Source organism: Mauremys mutica, chromosome 2 (genome assembly GCF_020497125.1).
Source record: "Mauremys mutica isolate MM-2020 ecotype Southern chromosome 2, ASM2049712v1, whole genome shotgun sequence".
In the NCBI taxonomy this organism is placed as follows: Eukaryota; Metazoa; Chordata; order Testudines; family Geoemydidae; genus Mauremys; species Mauremys mutica.
In genome coordinates this window covers 109,872,632-109,898,650 of record NC_059073.1, presented here as the reverse complement: position 1 = coordinate 109,898,650, position 26,019 = coordinate 109,872,632, and the positions used below count along the sequence as shown (strand labels likewise).

Genomic DNA, 26,019 nt, shown 5'->3' with positions numbered 1-26,019 from the left:
ATGGATAAAATTCTATGGCCTATGTTATACTAGAGGTCAGACTAGGTGATCTAATGGTCTTTCTGGCATTAAAATTTCGGAATCTCTGGCTAGAGCGCACTGCACTGCAGTTGTTGTCTGCTTCCCAGATCCCATAAGGGCCCTGGAAAGCAGAATATGAGTTAGAACAGCCCCCAAGGCTAAAAGACTTAAACAATAACTTCTTTGTACAGTAGGTGATGAAGGATTCTAAAACTAAATCAAAGGTGAGTTAGGTGAGTGCAGCCATCTGTCCCCATTATTTAGGATGACAGTATTGCAACTTCCTCCAAACCAGACTAAACCATCTATGACTGTCGTTGGAGAACGGTTTTATTTGAAAGTGGAGGATAAAGTTCTATTCAGACCCCTCTTACAGCAACTATGAAATCAAGGTCCAAATATAGAGGAAAAGGGAAAGAAAGGGCCACATTGGATGAGAGTTAATCAAGTGAGAATATGAGGTGGAAAAGGAAGGCATGGAGATCCAGGACAGCAAGATGGAACGTACATTTGGAGTGGGTTGGCAAAGAGGTTTTATGTTTCAGTGAAATATGGCAGCAGCAGGAAACCTTAAGTTTTGCAAATACATAAGTTTATAGAGTTGAAGGTCAGAAGGGACCATTAGAATGTCTAGTCTGATCTCCTGTATATCACAGGCCATTAAATTTCACCCAGTTACATCTGAACTGAGCCCAATAACTTGCATTTGACTAAAACATATCTACCAGAAAGTACTGATTTGAAACTATCAAGAGGTGGAGAACCTACCACATCCCTTGGTAATTTGTTCCAGGGCTAATCACCCTCATTGCTCCAAATGTGTGCCTAATTTCTAATTTAAATTTGTTTGGCTTCAGCTTCCAGTCATTGGTTCTTGTTATGGTTTTCTCACCAAGATTACAGAGCACTTTAGTATTTTCTCCCTGTGAAGATACTTATACACTGTAATGAAATCACATCTTAATCTTCTTTTTGATAAGGTAAACAGATTGAGCTCTTTAAGTCTCTTGCTTCAAGGCACTTTCTCCAGTCTTGGAATCATTTTGGTGGCTCTTTTCTGCACACTCTCCAATTTTTCTGTATACTTTTTAAAATGTGAACAGTGGAGGTGTATGCAGTATTCCATTATTGGTCTTATCAATGCCATATATGGAAATAAAATCACAACCCTACTCCTAATTAGTATTAGAATAGTATCCCCGATAATATCATGACAAACCTGGTGGCTGAACTTTGTGACTTTGTCCTCACCCACAACTATTTCACATTTGGGGATAATATATACCTTCAAATCAGCGGCACTGCTATGGGTACCCGCATGGCCCCATAGTATACCAACATTTTTATGGCTGACTTAGAACAACGCTTCCTTAGCTCTCGTCCCCTAACACCCCTACTCTACTTGTGCTACATTGACGACATCTTCATCATCTGGACCCATGGAAAAGAAGCCTTTGAAGAATTCTACCATGATTTTAATAATTTCCGTCCCACCGTCAACCTCATCCTAGACCAATCCACACAAGCGGTCCATTTCCTAGACACTACTGTGATAAATGATGGTCACATAAACACCACCCTATATTGGAAACCTACTGACCACTATACTTACTTACATGCCTCCAGCTTCCATCCAGGACACACCACACGATCCATTGTCTACAGGCCCAACAAAGAAAATAACAGAACGCCACTAGCCATCACCTTCAGCTAGGGTGACCAGACAACAAATGTAAAAAATCAGGACAGGGGGGTAATAGGAGCCTATATAAGAAAAAGACCCAAAAATCAGGACTGTCCCTATAAAATCGGTACATCCTACCTTCAGCCCCCAATAAAACCTCTCCAGCGCATCATCAAAGATCTACAACCTATCCTGAAAGATGATCCCCCACTCTCACAGATCTTGGGAGACAGGCCACTCCTTGCTTACAGACAGCCCCCCAACCTGAAGCAAATACTCACCAGCATCCGCACACCATACAACATAAACACTAACCCAGGAACCTATCCTTGCAACAAAGCCCGATGCCAACTCTGTCCACATATCTATTCAAGTGACACCATCATAAGACCTAATCACATCAGCCACACCATTAGGGACTTGTTCACCTGCACATCTATCAACATGATATATGCCATCATGTGCCAGGAATGCCCCTCTGCCATATATATTGGCCAAACCGGACAGTCTCTATGCAAAAGGATAAGTGGACACAAATCTGACATCAGGAATCATAATATTCAAAAATCAGTGGGAGAACACTTCAACCTCTCTAACCACTCAGTGACAGACTTGAAGGTGGCAATTTTACAACAAAAAAACTTCAAAAACAGACTCCAAAGAGAGACTGCTGAACTTGAATTAAATATGCAAATTAGATACAATTAACTTAGGTTTGAACAGAGACTGGGAATGGTTGGGCCATTACACTAATTGAATCTATTTCCCCATGTTAAGTATCTTCACACCTTCTATGGGTCATCTCGATTATCACTTCAAAAAATTTTTTTTTCTCCTGCTGATGATAGCTCCCCTCAATTGATTGGCCTCTTACAGTTGGTATGGCTACTTCCACCTTTTCATGTTCTCTGTATGTATAAATATCTTCTTGCTGTATGTTCCAGTCTATGCATCCAAAGAAGTGGGCTGTAGCCCACAAAAGCTTATGCTCAAATAAATTTGTTAGTCTTTATGGTGCCACAAGTACTCCTGTTCTTTTTGTGGATACAGACTAACACGGCAGCTACTCTGAAACCTACTCCTAATTTTTACTCCTCTGTTAATTCAAGGATTGCATTAGTCCTTTTTGCCACAGCATCCTGATGGGAGCTCATGTTCAGTTGCTTGTCCACTGTGGCCTCTAAATCATTTTCAGATACACTCCCCCATTCTGTAGGTATGGCCTGCATTCTTTGCTCCTAGATATGTAACTGCATTTCTGTATTAAAACATGTATTAATGGTCCCAGGTTACCAATGAATCTTGATCATTCTATGTGACTGCAATGTCCTCATAAATATTTACCACTCAACCAATCTTTTTGTCATCTGTAAATTTGATCAGCGATGATTTTATATTTACATCCAGATCACTGATAAAAATGTTGCATAACATCAGGTCTAGTATCAATCTCCGTGGAAGCCCACTAGAAACCTCCCATTTGATGATGATTCCCCACTGACAACTACTATTTGACATCTGCCAGTTCTTAATCCATTTAACATGGATTCCATTGATATCGCATAGTGCTATTTTTAAAAAATCAGAATGTCAAGTGCTATTAAGTCAAATGCTTTACAAAAATCTATTACATCTATACATTTTTGGTTGATAAAGGTAACAATCTCAGCAAAGAACAATTAGGTTTGTTAGACAAACCTATTATCTGTAAAGCCATGTTGACTGGTGTTAATTATATTCAATATTATTGTCATCATCAAGGCATATACCAGAGGGACATAGCTTCTTTGCTGATTGAATGTCACCCAGATTGAGATTGATCTCTAGTTACAGCCTTAATACACACTGGCTGGATGTTCAATCTATGTCCAAAAGTGGATAATTTATTGCCACTAAAGCTTTTGGAAATTATGTTATCACTGATCATGTAGTGGCATTCTTGGGAACCAGGTTTTGTAATTGCTTATATTCCTATCCTTTAATTCTTTATCAGTTGAATCCCATATCAGGTTTTCTGTTTCGCCTGAGACTGTTGTCAATATAACTGGTCTATTGTTACCTGGATCATCCTGCTTTCCCTTTCTGAATATTGGCACATCATCACCTCTATTCTAGTCTTCTGTAATTTCCTTGCTATTCCAAGATTTATTAACATTAACACCAGTGGGTCAGAGAGCTCCTCAGCCACCTCTTTTAGGATTCTTGGGTATAGGTTATCTGGGCCTGGTGATTTAAAAATGTTTATCCCTTGTAACATCGTAACATCCTCCTGTTACTAGTGGATTGGAAAGTATTTCACAAGCCTAATATAATGTGACACCATCATCCTGCTTCTTTCCAAATACAGAACAGAAGTATTTATTAAACATTTCTGCCTCTTCTGCATCATTGACAATTTTACCATCTCCATCTAGTAATAGACATATACAATTGCTAGGATTTCTTTTGTCCCTAATATATTTTAAAAACACCCATTATCCTTAGCCTGTATTTTTCCCTCCAGTCTTTTGCTTCCCTTTTTAATTTTCTGTACTTTATAACTTCCATGGTATATCTATTTCTATCCGTTTCCCCCTTTCTCTGCTTGTTATATGTTGCTTCCCCCACCCCCATCCCCGATTGCTGCCTTAATTTTGCCACTTGAACCAGGATGGACTTTAGCCAAAGTTGTCATCTTTCTTGATTGTGAATTATGGCTTTTTGGCCATCTAATAAACTCTTAACCCCCAATTTTCATTCATATTTTTCTGCCTATTTTTCCCCCTCACAATTAGTTTAATTCATAATCTCCCTCAGCTTTGGGAAATTAGGCACAGACCCTCAAAGGAGGTAAGCACCTAAATACCTTTGAGGATATTGGCCATAGCCTTTTTGAAACTGTGTGTGTGTGTGTGTGTGTGTGTGTGTGTGTGTGTGTGTGTGTGTGTGTGTGTGTGTGTGTGTGTGTGTGTGTAAATAAAAATAAATAAAATCTGGTTGGGACTGTTTTTTATTTTCTCCTACTAATGTAACCAGGTCATGATCACTGGTCCCTATGCAACCATCAACTTCCAGTCCAATGATTAATTCATCTTTATCCATCACAATAATGTCCAAAATAGTTACCCCTGTGTTGGATGCAATACTTTTTGTTAAAAAATTATCTATAATTTTTGGAAACTCTGATTAACTACTATCTGAATGAGATGTGTGGCATATGTCTCTCAAATTGAAGTCCACCCATGACAGGAACAGTTTTTTGTTAAGGATTTGTAGGACATGGAAATTATCTATAGGGTGGCTACTGTACCATTTGTGGGCACTGCAAGATTCCTTGTGGCCACAATACATCTGGCTACTGCTAAGAAACTGTTGGTGGGGTTGTTGCAACTTCAATCCAGGTTGCAGTCAGCATAGGGAGCAGGTGCGAAGCTGGGATTCCAGCTACTAATTCAGATATTGGAGACAAAGTATGGGTCCCAATGCACATGTTCTCTGCAGAGTTTCTTTCTATTGCCTCTGCTCTTCCAGCACCAACAGTAATGGGAAAGAGGAGTTTCTGAGCTGGGGAGATGTTTTGAAGTAGGAGGTAAGGTGGGAGCGAGACAAGGTTTCTGAACCTTATAGTGTCATAGAGTGGTTGCCAAGGGTGGCAAAAATATAAACAAATTTACTAAATAACGTCACTTACCTCTATTTCTCCTCAAAAATGCATTTCTTCCTTTGCCTTCCTATGCATTTTAGTGTTATTACTCCCATATCTGTAGCGGGGGGGAGGCACAGGTGATACTGCTAACCCAGACCCTAGGCAATGGGGGCAAGTCACAGTTAGTGCTTCTCTTTGGGCATACATTGAAAAAAAATGGGGCTGCAGCTGTTCCACGCTTCTAAAAATCACCCGCAAGTTGTTTTGGATCAGGTACCTAAAAAATGAAGAATCTGAAATTAGTGGTTACTTTTGAAAATGTGGCTGTTGGTCTTTTCCCAGAACAGAGTGATATGGAAGACATGCTGGCAGGATAAGGACCTTAAAAGAGGTCTATTATTTCTGCCTAGTCTCACCACGAGATTCCAGTCCATATATTCTATTGGGTTATGGAACAGGATTAAGCGAGAATTTATAATTGTGATTAAGGCAGCAGTGTGCATGAGGAGGAGTGTATATGTGACAGGTAGGGAGAAAGTAGGGATGTATTGAGGGCATAAATTAAAAAGGGAAGGGGTGGGGGAGAGACCGAGGATGTGGATGGGGAAAAAATAAATGAGAAGGGTGGATGGAGAGACAATGAGAGAACAAAACCCAGAATTAGAAAAAGAGGAAGAAGTGAGGAAAAGAGGAAACAATTATTATACACTACAGGAGAATAAGTTTAAGAATATGAGGGAAACCAAAAATGGTGTGTGGTGGGGTGTGACGGAGCGGTTCTGGCGGGACCCAACTGAGAGTGCCAAATCAGGACCAATTGCTCAAACAGGGCAGTCACAGCCCTAGGCTGGGGTTTTTCCACCTCTAAGGCAAACCAAACCAGCCAGACAAAAAGGACTTTGGTCTCACCCCACTGGCTAACCACAAGTCACACAAGCAATTTCCTTAGACACTCCAGTCTCCCAGCATCACCACCAGTGCACTCGTCCTGGGGATGAATGGTTATGAAAACCAACACCCCAATAAAAGAAAAAGGTTCCCTCGATCCCAAAGGACCAAGCCCCAGACCCAGGTCAATATACACATCAGATCTTACCCACAAATCACGCTGTTGCCAATCCTTTAGAATCTAAAATCTAAAGGTTTATTTACAAAGGGAAAAAGGTAGAGATGAGAGGTAGAATTGGTTAAATGGAATCAATTACATACAGTAATGGCAAAGTTCTTAGTTTAGGCTTGCAGCAGAGATGGAGTAAACTGCAGGTTCAAATTGAGTCTCTGGAACATCCCCCGCTGGGATGGGTCATTCAGTCCCTTGTGTAGAGCTTCAGTTTGTAGCAAAATCCCTCCAGAGGTCAGAAGCAGGATTGAAGACAAGATGGAGATGAAGCATCAGCCTTATATAGGCCTTTCCAGGTGTAAGAATCTCTTTGTCTTCACTGTGGAAATTTACAGCAAGATGGAGCCTGGAGTCACATGGGCCAGTCCCTGCATACTTTGCTGAGTCACAAGGCGTGTCTGCCTTCTCTCCATGGGTCCATTGTGTCCTTAATGGTCCTTAATGGGCCATCAAACAGGCTAGGCAGAGCTAACACCAGCTTGTCTGGGAGGCTTCCCCCAGAAGCACAGCACAAACTTGAAATACAGACAGCATAGAGCCAACATTCATAACTTCAACTAAAAATGATACAGACATATAGACAGCATAATTATAATCAGCAACCCAGAACCTGGTCTTAGACACCTTATATGACCCCCTTTACTTAGGATTTGGTGCCACTACAGGACCTTGGTTGCAACCCATGTTCTATATGGTCCCCATTTATATCAATAACGTCACACCCCCAACGCAAAATTGATGCAGGAAGGGATGACAAAACATCGCAGACTGCATCCCAAGAGCCCCCTTTCCTTGGGTCTGTCTCACTACAGCTAGTGTTGGGCTAGAGGCCGTACCAGTGTATAACCGAAATGGTTTATCAAAGTCCTGTTCAATAACATGAATGGATCTCTTTACAAACTTAAGGTATAACTTGGTTAGCTTTTGCAGCATGGTTCCTGTATGTTTCAGGTGATCTTGCCAAGAGCTAAAGAAAACAGCTACTTTATCCATACCAGCTTTGGCCAATGTTTTGAACCCAATTAACATTAAACCAATGTAGATATTGATGTTGTTCATAGTACAGGACTTTCGGCATTTAGCCATGAACGCAATATGGTAGTGTGCCTCAGTTTCCCCTTTCATACAGCACATCAGGTCTGGAATGTATTTTCCCCTGTGAAAAGTTCCAACACTGTTTACAGGCATTAACTGTGAAACATCTGTATAGCAAGGCCCTTTAACATAAAGTGGGTTTTCATGTATTCCTTTCAACATGTTCAAGGGATTTTCCAAAAGATTAGGCACATTATACATTGTTACAGTTAGCATTAGCAATAACAACAAATTGATTGCAAGTGTCCATCTACAAACATGTTTGTCATGCCACATCCTTGGCTCAATACCATTGGAGTTTGGGCCTTTTAGGGTTAACCTGTGGGTTCCCTTTGCAAAATTCAGTCTTCTCTTTCCTTCTTGTCCTTTAGGATTAAACCCTGATTTCTCTTGCTTAACAGAGATCACTGCCTGATGGGGTGGGCCCTCTGTGCTAACAGCTATTAGCAAGTCTTTCTTCTCCCTGCCAGCCAAGTAATTCGCATCAACACAGACACTAGCTTTTAACTTCTTAGCTGCTATGGATTCCACGGCTGGACTTTGTCTAACAGAGATACCACACAAATCCAAAGAGTCTGAGGGTGAGAGCTGGCTTGCTCTCCCCTGCCTCCTCAAGCATTCAGCCATAAAACTGTTCTGCTTTGAAAAACCAGTAACTGAATCTGTCCTCAGATCCTGAAGCACAGACTGCTCACTTACCGATTCAGCATGGAGACATTCCTGTCCCAACAGCATTGTCTCCCCAACAAGCTGGCTACACACAGCCAGGTGGTTATAGGGCTGCTCAACTTCCTTAACAGCTTCTACTCCACCTGAGACCTTTTCAAAGCTGCCCACACTGGATCTTTCAAAAGGAAAGTCAGTGGATCCATTCACAACAGAAAATTTCTGGCTGTTAGGAACTGAAACTTCCCTGATTAAATCACTTTTACACCCTTCAGTTGCAGTAAACTGCTTGCACAGGCTACCATGAGGATTCCTTTCCCTAGGAGCTTCTCTAAGCAGCAATTCACCCCTCACAGAAATTCTGCCCTTCCCCTCTCCACCTAGGGCTTGCTTTACAGGAACACTTCCCTGAGCAACCACAGCCGCTTTCTGGGTCTCACCTACACTTAGACTCACTTCAGGCCCCACAGGCGGATTTCTACACAATCCCCTTTTAGGCACACCTACAGACTTTCTAGATAACAGGTCAGAAGCAGTCTCCTTCCCTTGGCCATGAACAAGTTTAGGAATCTTTTCCTTCTTGCTACAAGTTGTCAAACTGTCAGTAGGTAACACACTTAAATCACCTTCATGCTCTCCTTGTGCCCTGGCTAGGGTATCACCCTGATCAGACAGAGTTGCTGCACCCTTTTCCAACCACACATTAGCAACTGGCAAACTACAAGCACCAGAATTGTCTGTTCTCTGGGATTTTGCTAAGACACTAACTGGATGCAACCTAGTCACAGTGCCATTTTCCCCAGCAGACACAAACTCAGGACCATTCCCTTCCTGGGCTTTAGCTGTATTTACAACCAACTTCGAGACAACTGAATCACCCTCAACCATCACAGGCTGAAAGGCCCCTTCTGTTTGCTCCACAGACACAGAAGAGCCGGAGACACATTCTCCTTCACCAGACACACAGCTTGGGATTTCATTTCCCTCGTCCCAGCACACAGGGCTGTTCACAGACAACTGCTTGGAGACTGGGGTAGCTTCCTTCATAGGCAAGTCAATACTCCTGACAGAGACAGGCACATTCCCTCCACTGTCACATTTCTCCACACAGGAAACAGGTAAGGGATATGGACACTCATCTTCCACTATCCCTCCCTTCCCAAACTGCTGATTAGACAAAGCCATCAGCTCACAAGGCTGCCTAGGCTCCTCCAAACTTTCCCTACCAGGCACATTGCCTCTCCCAACAGATAAGCTGCTGCTCTTTTCACTACACTGAGCTACTTTTAGCAAATCACAGTTACCCATTTCAGGTTTACTTCTACAAGCTGCACTAGCCACCAATCCATTACCCATTACAAATTTACCCTCTCCTTCCTTAGTTAGGGCTTTAACCTGACCATCTACTTTAATCTGCTCCTGAGAAACATTTTCCTCCCCAATGAGATCTTTCTGCTCTTGATCTAACTCCAGATTAACTTCTGAGACATTAGACAGACATTCAGAAACTTCATTTCCAGACACACTGCTTTTTTGCACAGACAAACCTTTGGAGCAACCCACCTCAGGCAAATTATTGCTCACAATAGACACAGGTTTAAGATTATTCCTCTCCTGTGACTGGCTACCTGGATTGAACAAAGCTTTAACATTTTCCCCAATTAAAAGATCTTTAGGCAATAACTTCCTGACGCCAGCTATCACCTCATGCTGAGCCCCATTCCACTCAAGGTGGATTCTGGCTAAAGGCACACGGACAGTAAACTCACAGAGGATTACAACATTCACACTCTGATTTGGTAAATAATCTTCCTCTTTGACCAGATCTGCTCTAACAAGAGTGATGTTAGAAGCCATAATTTGCCCTAAACAGCTTTTACCATTGACTTCTACACACTCTATGAATTTTCCATTACCATTCCCATCCATAGCACTGGCACAATTTATGGGGCCACCCCCTACTGAACACACAGTAACAGCATTGACATAAAAGGTGGCATTGTTGGGGTACATTTGGTTACCCCCAGACAACTGCTCAGAGTTATACAACATACCAACATTGTTACAAACTGGACTTTCAAGAGGATACAGTCTCTGCTGTTCTTCCATTGCTTTTTTGACTTGGAGTTGGAGTCTAGCTGTCTCCTGTTGCATCTGTCGAGTTTTCTCCTCAGCAGCCAGCAGCTCCAGACGCCTCTTACGAGCTTTTTCTTCTCTCTTAGCAACTTCTTTCTTTCTCTCATCAGCCTCTTTCTCCATTCGAATTTCTGCCAGTTCTTGCTCATAATCAAACTGCAGGCTGTCTCTCAAGGCTTGCAGTTTCCTTGCTTTTCCTGATGCTCTCTGTCTCATGGTCACTGATCTTTAACCAACCAAACTCTCAATCCCAAAGTTAAAATTTGGATAGCGTGGGGTTCTGACCCAAAACTTAATTGACCTGGTTCTGTGGATCCAAGCACGACTACGCCACTGTGACGGAGCGGTTCTGGCGGGACCCAACTGAGAGTGCCAAATCAGGACCAATTGCTCAAACAGGGCAGTCACAGCCCTAGGCTGGGGTTTTTCCACCTCTAAGGCAAACCAAACCAGCCAGACAAAAAGGACTTTGGTCTCACCCCACTGGCTAACCACAAGTCACACAAGCAATTTCCTTAGACACTCCAGTCTCCCAGCATCACCACCAGTGCACTCGTCCTGGGGATGAATGGTTATGAAAACCAACACCCCAATAAAAGAAAAAGGTTCCCTCGATCCCAAAGGACCAAGCCCCAGACCCAGGTCAATATACACATCAGATCTTACCCACAAATCACGCTGTTGCCAATCCTTTAGAATCTAAAATCTAAAGGTTTATTTACAAAGGGAAAAAGGTAGAGATGAGAGGTAGAATTGGTTAAATGGAATCAATTACATACAGTAATGGCAAAGTTCTTAGTTTAGGCTTGCAGCAGAGATGGAGTAAACTGCAGGTTCAAATTGAGTCTCTGGAACATCCCCCGCTGGGATGGGTCATTCAGTCCCTTGTGTAGAGCTTCAGTTTGTAGCAAAATCCCTCCAGAGGTCAGAAGCAGGATTGAAGACAAGATGGAGATGAAGCATCAGCCTTATATAGGCCTTTCCAGGTGTAAGAATCTCTTTGTCTTCACTGTGGAAATTTACAGCAAGATGGAGCCTGGAGTCACATGGGCCAGTCCCTGCATACTTTGCTGAGTCACAAGGCGTGTCTGCCTTCTCTCCATGGGTCCATTGTGTCCTTAATGGTCCTTAATGGGCCATCAAACAGGCTAGGCAGAGCTAACACCAGCTTGTCTGGGAGGCTTCCCCCAGAAGCACAGCACAAACTTGAAATACAGACAGCATAGAGCCAACATTCATAACTTCAACTAAAAATGATACAGACATATAGACAGCATAATTATAATCAGCAACCCAGAACCTGGTCTTAGACACCTTATATGACCCCCTTTACTTAGGATTTGGTGCCACTACAGGACCTTGGTTGCAACCCATGTTCTATATGGTCCCCATTTATATCAATAACGTCACAATGAGGGAAACCAAAAATGGTGTGTGGTGGGGGGAAGGGATGACAAAGGAAAGAAAAAGCAGAGTTAACACAACACAGACCTGTGAGAGACTGGGAGGGGGGGGCAGCGCACACAGTGTAGTTCAGTGGTCCCAAACGTGGTGCCCGCGGGTGCCATGGCGCCCTCTGGGGCATTTATGTGTGCCCGCCTAGTGCCCAGCAGGGGAGAGAAGCCATGGCCCCGCGCCTGCCAGGGACAGAGAACTCCGGGGCTGCAGGCGCTGGTGTTCTCTGTCCTCGTGGCTTCTCTCTGGATTCATCTATTCGGCTCTCTGAGCTAAGGGGTGAAAACATTATCTTAAATATGATGTTTTTCATATTATTTAATGTACAAATACAAAATAAACCATGACAAATTGTTGGTGCCCGCCACACTCTTCTGAAAACATGAATGTGCTACTGGCCACAAAAAGGTGGGGACCACGGTAGTTTATCTAACGCAGCAAAATGCCTACAGCAGGCAGCAGGCCCCAGGAATGGGTGTGAGCAGGATCTAGTTGAAACAGGAGAGGTTTTGAGCCAGGGTGGAGGACCATTTGGGAAGAGAATGGTTCAGAGCTGTGTGCAGGCTGGATAGGAAGGATTTTGTTGGGGTGGGAAAGAGGATGGATCCTAGAAGGAGGAGAATGGTTTTGAGCTGATGGAGGGGAAGGAAGTCTGCGCCTGGTAAGTTCAGGTAGCAGTGGATAGGTGTGAGCCTAGAATTGGTGGGTGAGAGGGAGAGAGGGACAGACAAACAATAGAGGATATTGCTGGGTAGCGACAATAAGGCCCTACAGGGTCTTGGAAATAAATATTAGCTCCTAATGGGTCACAGAGAGCTACTTTTTTTTTTCTCTCCCCTGCACTTTTATTTTAAGAGTAGTGTGCGTGGGGGGGTTCTTTCCCCTCCACCTTCCCTTTGACTCCCCCTCTCTGTTTCGGTTCCCTTTGAACAACGGTCTCTCCTGTGGGCCCGGGGAGGGGTGGCGAGGGGGAGGTGGGAGCCTCCTACCTGCAGCCCCATCATATATTTTGGACCCCGCCAGGAGTAATTAAACCCCGAAGGTGTGGAGCTCCGGACCTGGCCGCCCGGCAGCGGGGTGCTGCTGGAAGCGAAGCTCCCTGCGTGGAAGAGAGGAGGAGGAGGAGGAGGGCGAGCCCAGCGCCGCCGTTTCATGCTCGGGGTGGCCGCGTCCCTTGCTGGTGGCTGGGCCGTGCCTGTGGTGGGGACTGGAGGGCGGGATCCCAGAGCTCAACAACAAGGCGCGGCCAGAGCCTCTCCTCTCACACGTGCACACAAAGGGACCCGGAGCAGCCGCCGCCACCGCCGCCGCTTCTTCCCATCGGACTAATAACTCCTCTCCCCCTCCCCCTGTCATCCTCCTCCTCCAAAACAAAAACGCGCGCAGCACACACACAAACCGTGTCGGGGAGTCAGCAGCACCTCGCTGAGGCGTAGGGCTGGTTCCTGCAACTTCTAGCCCCGTCCCTGATGTGAGTCGGAGTGAGGTTCCCTTTCGGGGGGTGGGAGTGGGGCATTTGCTTGTTAGCGAGGGGTGCAGTGGTTGCAGCTCAGGGCTGGTTTGATTTCTCTCCCCCCCCACCCCCCCAGGCACTCCCTTTGAATGGGGCTGGAAAGTTGCGAAGCGGGCTGGGCGGCATGAGAAAGTTAAACACAAAGCGAGGAGAGATCCTTTGTTCTGCCAGGGGGGACCTCTGAAGAGGGTGGCTGAGCCAGACACGTCCAGGTCAGAAGCGATCGACAGCAATTAGCCTTTCCCGTCAAACGCCTCCCTCCACCCAAAGGAGCCAGGCGCTTGGAGGAGGCGGAGGAAAGCGGAAGGTGTATCAATCACACCAAGGTGAGTTGCGATTTACTCTGCTTTCCTTTTGTCTTGTTGCGAAACTAACACGCCGTCCATCCCACTGCACCCGGTTTCCTTTCCAAGACAGTGAAACTTCATCAGAAAGTTAGTCGTCATGGGCAGCAACCTTGTGCGCTATCTGCTCCATCGCAGATGAAATGGAGAGAGAGCGAGAGCGGGTCCCAGAGCCAGAAATGACCTTCCTTTTCCTTGGGGTGGATAGGGGCTGTCTAATTTTCCTGGCTAAATCGTCGGCATCAAGGAGCAAGCGAAAGGGGTTCAAAGCTCTGAGTGCGGTGTGATTTATCTGTGCAGGTAATGAATGGGATGGGCCCCGGGCAGGGCTTCTGGAAATCCCCCGTCTTCCTGGCTGCAGATTAGATTTGGGGCTCTTGTCTGTTGTTACCTTTTCCTCCTCTGCTGGTTTTATTTGGAGAGGGGCTGAGTAGATGGTCTAGTGGCTGGGGGACAGGTGAAGGGGCAGTGTGGTTTGTGTAGTTTTTTTTGTGTGTGTGTATGTGTGTGGTTTGCTAGGGGATGCTGCTGGCCCCATCTCTTTGCGCAACAGGTAGAGATGCCAAAGACTGGAAATATCTTTTGTTGTTGGTCTCGTGGCCGGGATTAAGCTTTTGTTCTGAAGGCTGGATGTCTCCACAAGTGAAAGGGACAAAGTCTTGCCAAATCCACTCGTGTGTGTGCGTGCGTGTGCGCCTGTAAATGGACCCTTCCCCCCTCTTGTTTTTATATTTTCCTTGAATCTACATTTGTCCTACAGACTGTAGAAGATCAAACTGACCGAAACCAGATACCAAGGGGATTGTTCTCAGTGATTGTCAAGGGAATCCAAACAAAGAGGTGCATCTACCGGAAATAATGATTTGAGAGATGTTTCTCTCTCTCTCTCTCTCCCCCCTTGATTGAAATGGTTTTTCTGGGAGGCTCAGTTAGCAGGAAGTTTGGACTTGGAGCCTGCTAGAGATGGGGATGACTAACAATTGCAGTGTTAATTGAATGGAGGGAGAGAAGAAGAGGGGAAGGGCAGTGTTGGACCTGAGTTGCTCCTTTGGATACGCAAGGACTGGGGGAGGGAAAAGCGGTGGGGGGGGGGGAGGCAGAGAGGAACCTGCTGCCGCTTGCTGGCTCTTTGTCTGCTCAGGGAACTTGAACAAAAGGAGAAACTCGGATGAACTCTCCATCTCTCCCTCTTCTTCTGGGTTATCTAATCTTCGGGAACTTTATCCAGAGAGAATTACCCAACTTCCTTCAAGCTCTCTCATTACTTACAAAACAAACGGCCCCACCGTGGCCTCATAAGGAATTCCCTCGATTTCGTTTTCAGAGTTTAAAGAAGAAGAGAAGGTGAGTTTTTGCCCTATGGTTTATTTGTTCTTTTCTCCCCTCCCCCCTGCTCCAGGCTTCAGAGTGAGTTGAAAACGTGAAGTGAGGGTGCTCTAGAGGGAAGTCACAGGCTAGAGGAATCTTTTCTTTCTTTCTTTTGTACTTGTAACAGCGCATGGAAGTATTGTTTTATGACGGCAACTCAGCTATTCAGTATCTGCTTACTGTAAAATAGATTGGTGGACGCTAGTCAGTCCTGCCCCGGTGCAGGCTTTCTTTAGGATATAGAGAACTTTAAGAGTCTGGGTGTATTTTTTTTCCTGGGAGGAGGAAGGATCCTGAACAGGAAAACTTCCCAGGATTATGGGAATAATCGGAACGAAAAATGTTCAGAAATGCTGGCAGCAAAATCTGGCAGGGTGCAGGGGGGGGCGACGAGGGGCATTTTAGTGGTAAGGGGAGAGCCCAGCAACGGGAGGGTGGGGGATGTGTAGTGCATTTGTGGAAATGTGGGTGAGATGCTGGGAAGTGCCCGGTATTTAGACACTGCTGGTCTGGGACTTTCATGGGAAGGTAGAGTAAGGTGTGCAGGAGGGCATAGGTGCAACCACATACAACCAGTTTGGGGAGCGGAGTAGAGACTAGGAAGGGGAATTTTGTTCAGTTTACGATGGTGAATTTAGGATGGCCAGACCAGGCTGGTCCCAGGTGAAATTCCCTTCACCCCCACAGTTTTTTTTTTAATCCAGTGGCCTCAAAACAAAACAGAAACCTTAATTGGTTATTTATTGTAGTGTTTTAGCATTTGTGCTTTCTATTAAATACTCTGCAACTTTGGAAAATTTATTCTGTCTTCCTCATATTTCTTCACTTTTTTTCTGTATATCTTAGCTATTGTTTTTTCCCATTTCCCCTCACTTTTTCTACATCGTGTAATAACTGCTCCTTCTCTTCCCTTCATCCCACTCCGCCACTTTCCCCCCCTTTTTTCCTGTGCTGTTCTTTTCCTACTCTGGGCATCCCTCTCCCCACCCCCGCTACCTCTCTGTCCTTCTCCTTTTTACTTCCCCTTGCCAATGTCCCTGTACTTTTCCAGTCTCCAGCTATGGTCACACATTCTTCTCTCTCCCTTCACTTGCCTGCCTCAGGTCCCAAAAATCCCCCTCACATGCTAGGGTCTCTCCCAAACCAGGCACAAGGGCGGGCGCACACATCCACTCAAAGGTGCAGGCTCCTTCCCTACTCCTCCCCTCACCCTCCACATAACTTTCTCTTTCACTCTCACACATATGTAGGCTCCCTCTTTACATACACAGGACTCATTACCCAAACTCCCCCACACCCATAGACTTCCCCCCACCAAGCCTCCTCTCCCCTACACTGGTGCAGTCTCCCATCCTCCTCTCTATAAGTATGCCTCATCCTCTCCACAAGGGGTTTCACTATTTCTCCCCCTCCCTCTGCTATGTAGAAGTTTGTTCTCTCTCTCCTTCCTGCCCACCCATCCCTGGCAGCACAAAAACAGGTTCCCTTATGCCCCCCCCCCAATCAACACACAACCCTCGTCTGCACCAGCATTCCGCTCCCCCCTAAAATTTCCCATTGCTGCTATCACTGAAGGAGCCACACCAGAGGCAGGAGCAGTGGGAACACTAGTGTAGACAAGCTGCTGCTTTTAGTTGCTTTGTCATCTGTTCTATGTAGGGCCAGGTCTCAGCAGCAAGGTTTGAAATACTGCCAGCACCTTGTCTACACTAGCACTCCCACTGGTGGAGATGCAATACTGGGAAATCTTAGCAGGGGAAGGCTACTGTGGACAAGGCTATAGGTTCTGCCCTGCCCTGCCCCCTGTCCCAGCTTTGCAAGTGTGTCTGAGCATGTGCACTCCCTTACTCGTCACACTCTCCCAGATACTTTCTTACTTCCCATATCTTTCTAACTTCAGGCTTTTGAAATATTTCTGAGGCCTTTTGAAGATCCTCTACGTCACTTTTCCCCTTAATGCTTTAGGGTTTTCTAAGATGTAAGAGTACTCATTGTGTAAAGAAATACCTATGCCTGTTTCAGAGGGTATTGAAAGTACTAACTAATAATATCCAACTGGATTCTTTTTTAGTATTCCAACATGATGAAGTTTTCCAAGTTTAAACAATCAGCAAATTTAAATTTAGAATATGAACAAATTATCCATTAAATAAAACAGCTGAAGTTATTCAAATGCTAGACTGTAACTTTGATATTTATACTTGAGCCAGGAATGGTTCTGCAGAATTACTGTATAGTATTATTGCTCATGTGTTTAGAACTAACACTCACTCATTAATTTTATCTGAATAGGTAAAGTGTGATTGTCAGACAAGCATGATTGCTGCCACAACACCTTACAGCAATAGGTGCCATATTGCATTTGCTCTTCAAATGGTGGAATACAGCTGTGGATACTTTAGTGGGGATTAACAGAGTACAAACACTGAATGACTAAAGACATCAAACATCATCATTTGGATTTATACATCTATTAATAAACTGATAAAACTGGTGGTAGTGGCTCTTGAAGAAATCAGAAAATATGGAAGGTGCTGTTGAAAATGGTCTGGAGATCGCTTTGACAATGATATTCTACAATTAAAATAAGGTATGTTTGTTCTCTGGTCATTGCAAAAGATATGTTTTTATCCATTGAAATATTAAAGATTATGTTTTCATTGCAGACAAACTTGTATTTGTTCTTTCCATTTTCTTTTATAGCTATCAATAGCATTATGTGGTGTAACTGAGAGGAATGTCTCTAATTTTGCATGCAACATACGTTTCTTAAATTTAGACAGAATACAGTAAGTTATTTATTTATGGTCTGATTTTTTTCGGAGGTATTGAATACCCCAAATCCCTTTGAAGTTGGTAGGAATTAGAAGTGCTGGGAATCCCTAAAATCAAGCCACTAACTTTTAAAAAAAGAAAGATTAAAAACAGTATAAACATATCATGACTGTAGGAAATGTAACAGAATGCTGTTTAAAGGGTCAATCCTGCGTTGAATTCAGTCTAAAATCAGTGTGTTCTCTTTAAAATATATCAATTAAAAATACCACCCTCAAAACAAACATTTTTACAGAAGTTAGGATCAATAGAATTTTTCTTTAACAAAAATAAAATGAAAAGTTCTTTTCTTTTATTTATTTTTTTAGTTTGGATTTAAACATTCTTGTTCTACCATATTTATTTGCAATTCAGATCTTACAGCATTGTGGGAGTTGATGAGATCTGGACAGTTGAACCTGACCCCATTCTCTTTTTGTCGTTCAAACTGAGAGACAAGCAAAAATTATGGTTTATGGAGAAAAAGTAAACTATTAAACATGGAATAACATCATGAAACAAAGATGTTAATGACATAGTTGGGGAACTCTATGCTGTCTCTAAATTAATTATGAAGTTTGGAAAGAGAATCATGCGTTTTCAGTGGAAAAAATACTTGATATCAGTTTGATACCTGTTTTGTATGGAATGTATTTGCAACATAATATGAACAATATTAAAATGGTTGCTTTAGATGTATCCTTTCCCTCCTCTGGCCTATAGAAGATTGAAGGCAGACAAGTGTACATCATCTTAAGAAAAGTGCTGAGCTGGTTGGCCTAGTTTAGAGGAAAATTAGAAATCTGAACAAATAATCGTTGTTATCCTTTCCAGCTGTAAAGAGAAACTGATAGTCTTTGTGCTTGTTTTGTGTATAGTTACCTGTACCTAATGGTAGGTTTTTTTGTTTTTTGTTTTTGTTTTTTTGTTTGTGTTTTTTTTTTGTAAAGTAATGCGGATATACATTTTTATTTCTGTTGCTTACTGAGGCTATGATCTTGCAAAGTACTGAATGTCCTTAATATAGTTCTAGATTTCTACCCTTACAATTTGTTTTCTGTGGACATTTTTTCTGGAACTCAGGACATCTTAAATCAGCAGTATGGAAGTCTTTGTTTTCAAGTCTCAGTACAAAGAAAGTACTGAGCTGTTTGTAAAAAGATCTGTGCTACATGAAACTTTTGCCATTTAGCATCAACTCACAGCAAAAGCTCAGTCATTAAGTAATAAAATTTTTTAAAAACTTGTTTTCAATGAAGATAAATTCTCTTCCTCATCAGTTGCTTACCCCTTACCCATCTACAGCTCTTTGCCTTTGTTCAAAGTTAATTTTACTAGTTTTTCTAATAAATGGAAAATGTGATTTATTTTTTACATCTATTTGAAATCTGTTAATTTGATCAAAATTTGATAACTGGAGCAAAATTTATATAAATCTTTAAGAAGGGATGACTACCGTGCTTTACAATTATTTGAGTCTTTGGTGTTATGGAGGTTTCTTGCTGTCATGGTTTTCAGGACATACGAAACAAATTACTATATGTTTTCTTGTTATGTTTTCTTTGATTTGCATTTGCATTACATTTCTATTGTTAATATCTTAGGGACTGAAATAATATTTAAGGATAAAAAATACAATTTATGTTGTCTCATATTACTTTGGACCACTTCCAGGAAAAATGAAAAGCAGGATTCAAAGAGAGAGAAGGAAAAATACAATGGTTAGAGAATGCTTTTGAGTTACTTTATTAAGTGAAATAAGGTCTCACATTACGACTGACTAAAGTCAGGGAGAAAACCTTATGCTATAATGTTGTCTTCAGATCCACCTCAGGTCTCATTATTCAGTGAGAACAGGTTGAATAATGAGAACATCGTAAGAAAAGCTTTTGACCCCACAAGCTTTGGTTGTAAGAAATACTCTTTTTCCACATTCTTTTTATTTCTTATTGATGTGAAAATGACCATGGGAATGACACAGAGCAACAGTTAGACGTGGAAGTTAGAGAAGAGAACATAAAAGGTATGCAAAGTGCTTTCACAGTCTGTCATGGATGGTTAAATTGTAATATTGAGCTTGATCATTGGGAAGAAAGGAAGGAAGAAACCGGGATTGTTGTAACTTCTGTTTTGTAGGTACTAAAGGTGTGGTGCAGTTGGATGTTATGGTGAATAGTGGCCATGCAGAGAAAGGGGAGAGATTGCCCTCTTCTGTAGGAAAAACCTTCAGATTGAGGCCCCAAGGAAAGGAAAACTCAGTGAGGTCCTGCTCCCTTCCCCTTCATTTCACTTCCTCCTTGAGCCGTTCTCCCTATCCCCCAAAAGAATGAGTTCTCCAGTTCTTGCAGAAGAAAGGACCCGAGTTCTGCACAAATTCTCAGTGACTATTTGTCAGAGGGCCCTTAAATGGACATAATTTGAAATTTGCTGCAGACCTTCTGTGAAGCCTGAGCTGTATGCTATTGTGCTTGGTATCTTTCCCTTTTGTTTGATTAAAATGCATAGACATGTTTAGGTTTCTAGGGGGGATTGAGAACTCTGCCTTTTAACAAAGAATTAGATATGGCCACAGAGGAAGAAACTTTCCCCTATATGGTTACAGTGAGGCTGCAAGTGCAGATTTTATGTGCACAACTAGACACATTGTAGAGCACATTGCTAGGAAAATACTGTTTTTACTTACTGTACAGAAATAGAACACTTCAATCATTTGCCTTAAATCAGGATAGTCCCATTGAAAGTCTCTCATGCAACTTTTCAAAATAGGTTAAATTATATATAATTACAGTAAACATTTACATATTGTGTGTTTTTCATATGATTCAAAATGTCGTCATCTCTTATTCTATTCATTTTATTGTCTGGTTTACAACATTACATAATATTTTTAAAGATCTTGGTAGATGAAAGCACTATGCAAGTGCTGAATGGTAGCATGATAGTAATATTATTGTTATGGATATAAACATGAGTATTTTCCATTATGTGGAAATAATGAATCAGCACTTTAGTATACCTAAGCAACTAGACACAGGAGTGTGAATTTTGCTAAATGTCTTTACACCTAAAGGCAGTGTGGGAAACTAAGCCGTGTGCTACAGTCATGCAAGCTATTTATTTAGCTAGAAGCATACTTCTGAATATCTAATTCCGGTTATGTTAAATGTCTCCAAATAAAAGATGTTGTTAATACTGGTAATATATTTAACATGCAAAAAATTATTTCAAACTATCAACCAAGCAAAAATGAAGAATTTTTTTTAACTCTTAATTTCTTTCTGTTCTGCAATGTTGCCTTAGTCATCATGAGTATAACACTTGTAGCAGTCATAGATAGGTAATGCTGGTTGTAAGATGGCACTTGAAGAGTTGATCTTCTAGGCTGTTACTGGCTGTGTGCTCACACTTTTTTGCTGTATCTTCCTTTTTGTGTAGGGAGCATTCATTTAGCCTTTTAAGGATTAAAACAAAAGAAGAACTGAGGAATGCCTAGTGCCAATACAAAAATATAATAAAAAAAATAGATTTTTGGGTAAAATTTTCAGAAGTGACAGTGACTTAGAGAGATAAGGTGGACCAACTTTTGTTGGTGAGAGAGACAAGCTTTTGAGCTTATACAGAGCTGAAGAAGAACTGTGTAAGCTCGAAAGATTATCTTTCTCACAAACAGAACTTGGTCCCATAGAAGATATTACCTCTCTTGTGTCTCTAATATCCTGGGACTGACATGGTTACAACAACACTTCATATTAGTTACTTAGTCTCCTGAGTCCCATTTTCAAAAGTGACTTGGTCCCTTAGGTGCTTTGAATGAAATTTTACCCACAGAGACTTAAAATACCCCATGTTGTAGGAAAAATGTTTAAACTTGTAGTTTAACTAGTATGCCAAGGGTGGAAAAATAGTACCAATGTATCTATGCACAGACAGGGAAACTGAAGCTCTCAGTTTTATTGGATCTCTTGTGACCCACCTTTCTTGACCTTTGATTGCAAAGGGATGGACAAGATAACCCAAGAGGTTCTCTTTAACTTTATCTCTGAGTATTTTATTAGAGATCTAAACAGGAAGCTACTCAATATTACTGCTAGTGTATTAATAATTTATGAAAATATGCTGTCTGACAAGCATTGATATGTTCAGTGCTGCAAAGACAAGCCATCTTGAGTAGATTTATAGTATGTGAGTTGTTTAGTTTTGGTAGACCTCTATTTGCATAATTTTAAGTGAACTTGTTTGAGTTTTCAAACCCATTAGTTCATGGGACACTGTTTATTTTTTGCCATCCTACAAGCTGAGCACTTCTGTTATCTTGTGGGACTTCTTTTGGGGGAAAATATATGGCTGATATGAAAGTAGGCATATTTATACCTCCGTGATCATTCAGGTGGATGTTTAAATGCAAATACCAAGAGGTGGGGTCACATAACTTCCTAAATATATTAATTCTAGTTCAGGCCACAGCTATTCTTGATGTCGCTGGAAACAACACTTTTATGGGAGAACCTGCTGTCTCATGGACATTATGCTCCATTCAGTGACTCAAGGATACATCCTGCTGTACATCCAGGTCTCTCAATTCAACCTTCTGGGATGAAAATCCCCTATAGAGGTCCTCCCTCCACTCATCTTTCCAGTATTCCTTTCTGCCACTTGATTCAAAAATAAATTAGAGTTTCTTTTTGACAAGGCATGTAACAAAATTCAGATCCTCCTTCAACATCTCAGACGTACAAAGTGAATTGGCTGGTCCTGGATTTTCCTTTTCTTCTTCTGGGTTATTTCCACTTTAGGAAGTGTCCAGATACTGGGGGTGTTTTTCCTTCTTGCTGTTCTACCTATAGGTAGGGGAAAAAAAGAGAGACTGTGGTTCATTTAAATGCTACTTCTATGTAGTTTAAACAAGAGCACTTTAAACAAGTTTCTTTAGTTAAATGTGAAATCTCGAGAGATGCAGAGTGAATACTATGATATCGGAATGGGGAGAGAATTAACCCTGTTTGCAATAAATTATGTGTCCCAAAGTTGTGCCATGAAAGTGCTTCAAATGGAAAAAGTTAGTGAAGTCCTTAAATAGCCATGATATGGGGTTTAGCTATCTTGGGGATCAGTGGGATTGATCCCCATACAGTGAATGAGAAAACTTTCATACAATGCTCTGAAAAAGGGAAAGTTCCCTTTTTTTTTAAAGCACTATATGTTCTGAATGAAATTTGTTCTCTGAAATAACTCTGCTATCCTCAGCGAGGTTACACATGGGATAAAATTAGTGTCCTCTGTTTAATTTTGCAATACTATGTAGTGGAAGGAGGCCTTTAGATAAATGCTAACATTTCTCCTTCAGAAAATTCAATAATTTAATACTTTGGATATGTGCCACTGTTGGGCTTATAATCAATTTTTCCACTGTAAGCAAGTACTAGCTTTAACACAGTGAAATTTGCTAAATTCATACATGCTGTAAGCAAGGATTTGTGTGGTCATTCACTGAGCAATTTTCAGAATTTACTAATCTACTTTTGGTCAGAGTCCATGGGTCAGTACATACATATTCCCAGTACCAAAATTGATGATGGATTCAGAATAACTAAGTTAAGGGGTGTTGAAGCCAAACACACAATAAACACTGATGTTTCAATCTAAAGAGTCTGCAAAAGTGTAGTAAAAGAGAGATTTTGTGTGTGTGAAGTTCATAAGTTTGAAAATAGGGCCTGATAAATAATTCATATCCTCACTGATGCAAACTAAATTTTCAAAGAAAAAAATTTAGACATGTTTTTCTGGTGATTAACACTTTGCATGACAACACAATTTGGCACTATAATATAGACAGTAGCTCCCTTCATTAGAAGCTCAGCACTCAGAACTGGGAATGGAGGTCAGAAATGAGGTGCTTTGAGAGATCCATGTTTGGAAAATTTTGAGCGTTCCTGCTTGGCTGTACTTGATGTTCTCAATATCTCACTTTGTTGATCACTGAAATTCATTAAGATCACAAAACAGCTAGTGAAATACACTCATTTCTAAATTAAAAGTATGCTTCTTCTCATGTAGGTGTGCTGTAGCTTCATGAAGCACGTGTGATTTTTATGGTCAGTCTTATTTCTAATCCATGCATTCTATAGTTTATCAGTTTAAAGCTTCTCTTCTGTGCATGTTTAAAGATTATGTCCACATCTACTTGGTTTATCTGGATGAACTGACATTTCTTTCATACATTCTTTTTATCAATATCAAAACCTGATATTTGAATACTGTCATTCAACTTTATATGTACTGGATGCATGAGAATTATTTTTGGTCTGTTGACTATCTGATTGTACAGCAAAAAACGTTTAAATCAAAATGAAGCTTTTGAACAATAGAATCTCTTGGTTTTGGTCATCTGAATTAAATTTAGGAAGTTCTGAAATATATAAATTTTCTATATGCATTTCATTATTATGTAAACCCTGTGACCATCAGGTACTGTACATTATGTTGTATGTGATGGATTGATCACATTGCTTTTAAAAAGTATAAAATGCTTCAATGAAAACAAAACCAGCGAAAATTTAAACCAGTTATCTTTATAACAAACTGCATTACCAACCCAAATTATAATCCTATGCAATTTTTCATGCACATGCTACTTGAGATAATTTTAAAAGCTTGAATTTATAATTTAAAGTTGATCAGTTAAACTGACTTTAAAATTATCTGCACATGTTTTAGACACTCTTTTTCCCTTAAAAAATTTTTTTTTGTGGTTTTGGGCAATTTAGCATAGCTGCCAGAAATGGAAGGAGATTTCATCTGTTCTGGGGTAGTCCAATTTCTTGAGGAAACACCAGGGTTGGAGAACTAATACTATATGCCATTGCAAAGCTGGAATTTTCAGTTTTACATTGGTGTGTGGTATGACTTTTACTTCTAGCTCTAGCATGCTGCAAGACACCAGATATCCATGTCATTCTGATTACCATCTTTCTTAAAATTCCAACATTTTATCAGCAGTATCTCAAGAAGAGCTATAGCAGAAATTGAAGCACTATACCTTCTTCTGAAAACATGAGATGTAAGTGTTTGGATGGTGAAGACAGTGATGACTTGTCTCACAGTTTGGAATATACTGGCTGTTGGTGTAGCACTGCAGTTGCATGTCATTTTCACCCACAACATTTAAAGTCCAAAATTATTTCAGAGCTAGTAATGCTTAAAAAGGCTAACAGATATGTGAACAGACAGGAGAAAAGGTTGACGTAGTATGGGGTATCTCCTGTTTGTTTGGTTTTTTTTTCTAATTTCCCATGTTTTGTCTTTCTACTACTTTCAAAAAGTAAATGTAATTGTGACCCTGCCTCACACTAAGTGGGTCTATGAGGCTCCCCACAGTTCCCTTCTGAACATCAGACATAAGGTATAGCTGGAAACAGTTGGTGATTCTACCTTCCAAAGAACTATGGTCACTTTGGTTTTTCTGGTGGTCAGAGACCAGGCCTTGTGCACACTTTCTCTGCATGGCAGCAGATCAAGTTTTCCCAACAATGTGTTCATATAGGAAACGTAATATATTAAAACCAGCAAAAACAAAACACCTCTTTCTTGCCCCTAACAATAACAATTTGTGTTTAGTTCTTGTTCACACTGCTTTTGGATCCAGTCACAATATAAATACAATATAAATGCCTAAACATTCAGGATTAACTAGAAATTCTCTATTAATTTTCCATTCAAATGCCTCCTTTAAAACTCATGTTAACTCACCTAATTCGTAAGAGCTTTTCCACACTCAGAAATTAAAACCAGTAACTGCAACGTTCCATTCAATTTCGTTTGGTCAAAGGGTTCAAACTTAGGTGGCTATATTTCGCTATGCAGTGCCAAACACCTGTAATTGCCATTGACTTCATTAGTGACATGGGTCCTCAGCGCCTTTGAAAAATAGGCTACTTAAGTGCAGGGTCATTTTAATCATTGATATTAATCATGATTTAAATCAGCAAACTGGACCCTTGATTTAAATAATCAATTCTAATCATATTTAGCATTTGTACTTTTTAGTTATTTTTCCTAAAGAAAGGTTGAGTTTCATTGTTTGGTAATCATTTAAACCATGTTGATTTGCAACTAAATATAGTGTGTACGCTATATCTTTTTGATAACCAGGTACATTACTTATATGCATTTATTTATGTG

The 26,019-nt window shown here is 41.4% G+C and overlaps 1 long non-coding RNA gene across 1 annotated transcript in view; it reads left to right on the top strand.

Moving 5' to 3' along the window:
• Positions 1-13,118: 13,118 nt before the first annotated feature.
• The window catches only part of LOC123365390, a 340,326-nt gene continuing 327,425 nt past the window's right edge, over positions 13,119-26,019 (top strand). Inside the window, exons 1-3 of the long non-coding RNA XR_006577558.1 lie at positions 13,119-13,273; positions 13,487-13,641; positions 17,320-17,617. This is a non-coding gene — a long non-coding RNA (uncharacterized LOC123365390). The remainder of the gene's footprint in view (positions 13,274-13,486; positions 13,642-17,319; positions 17,618-26,019) is intronic.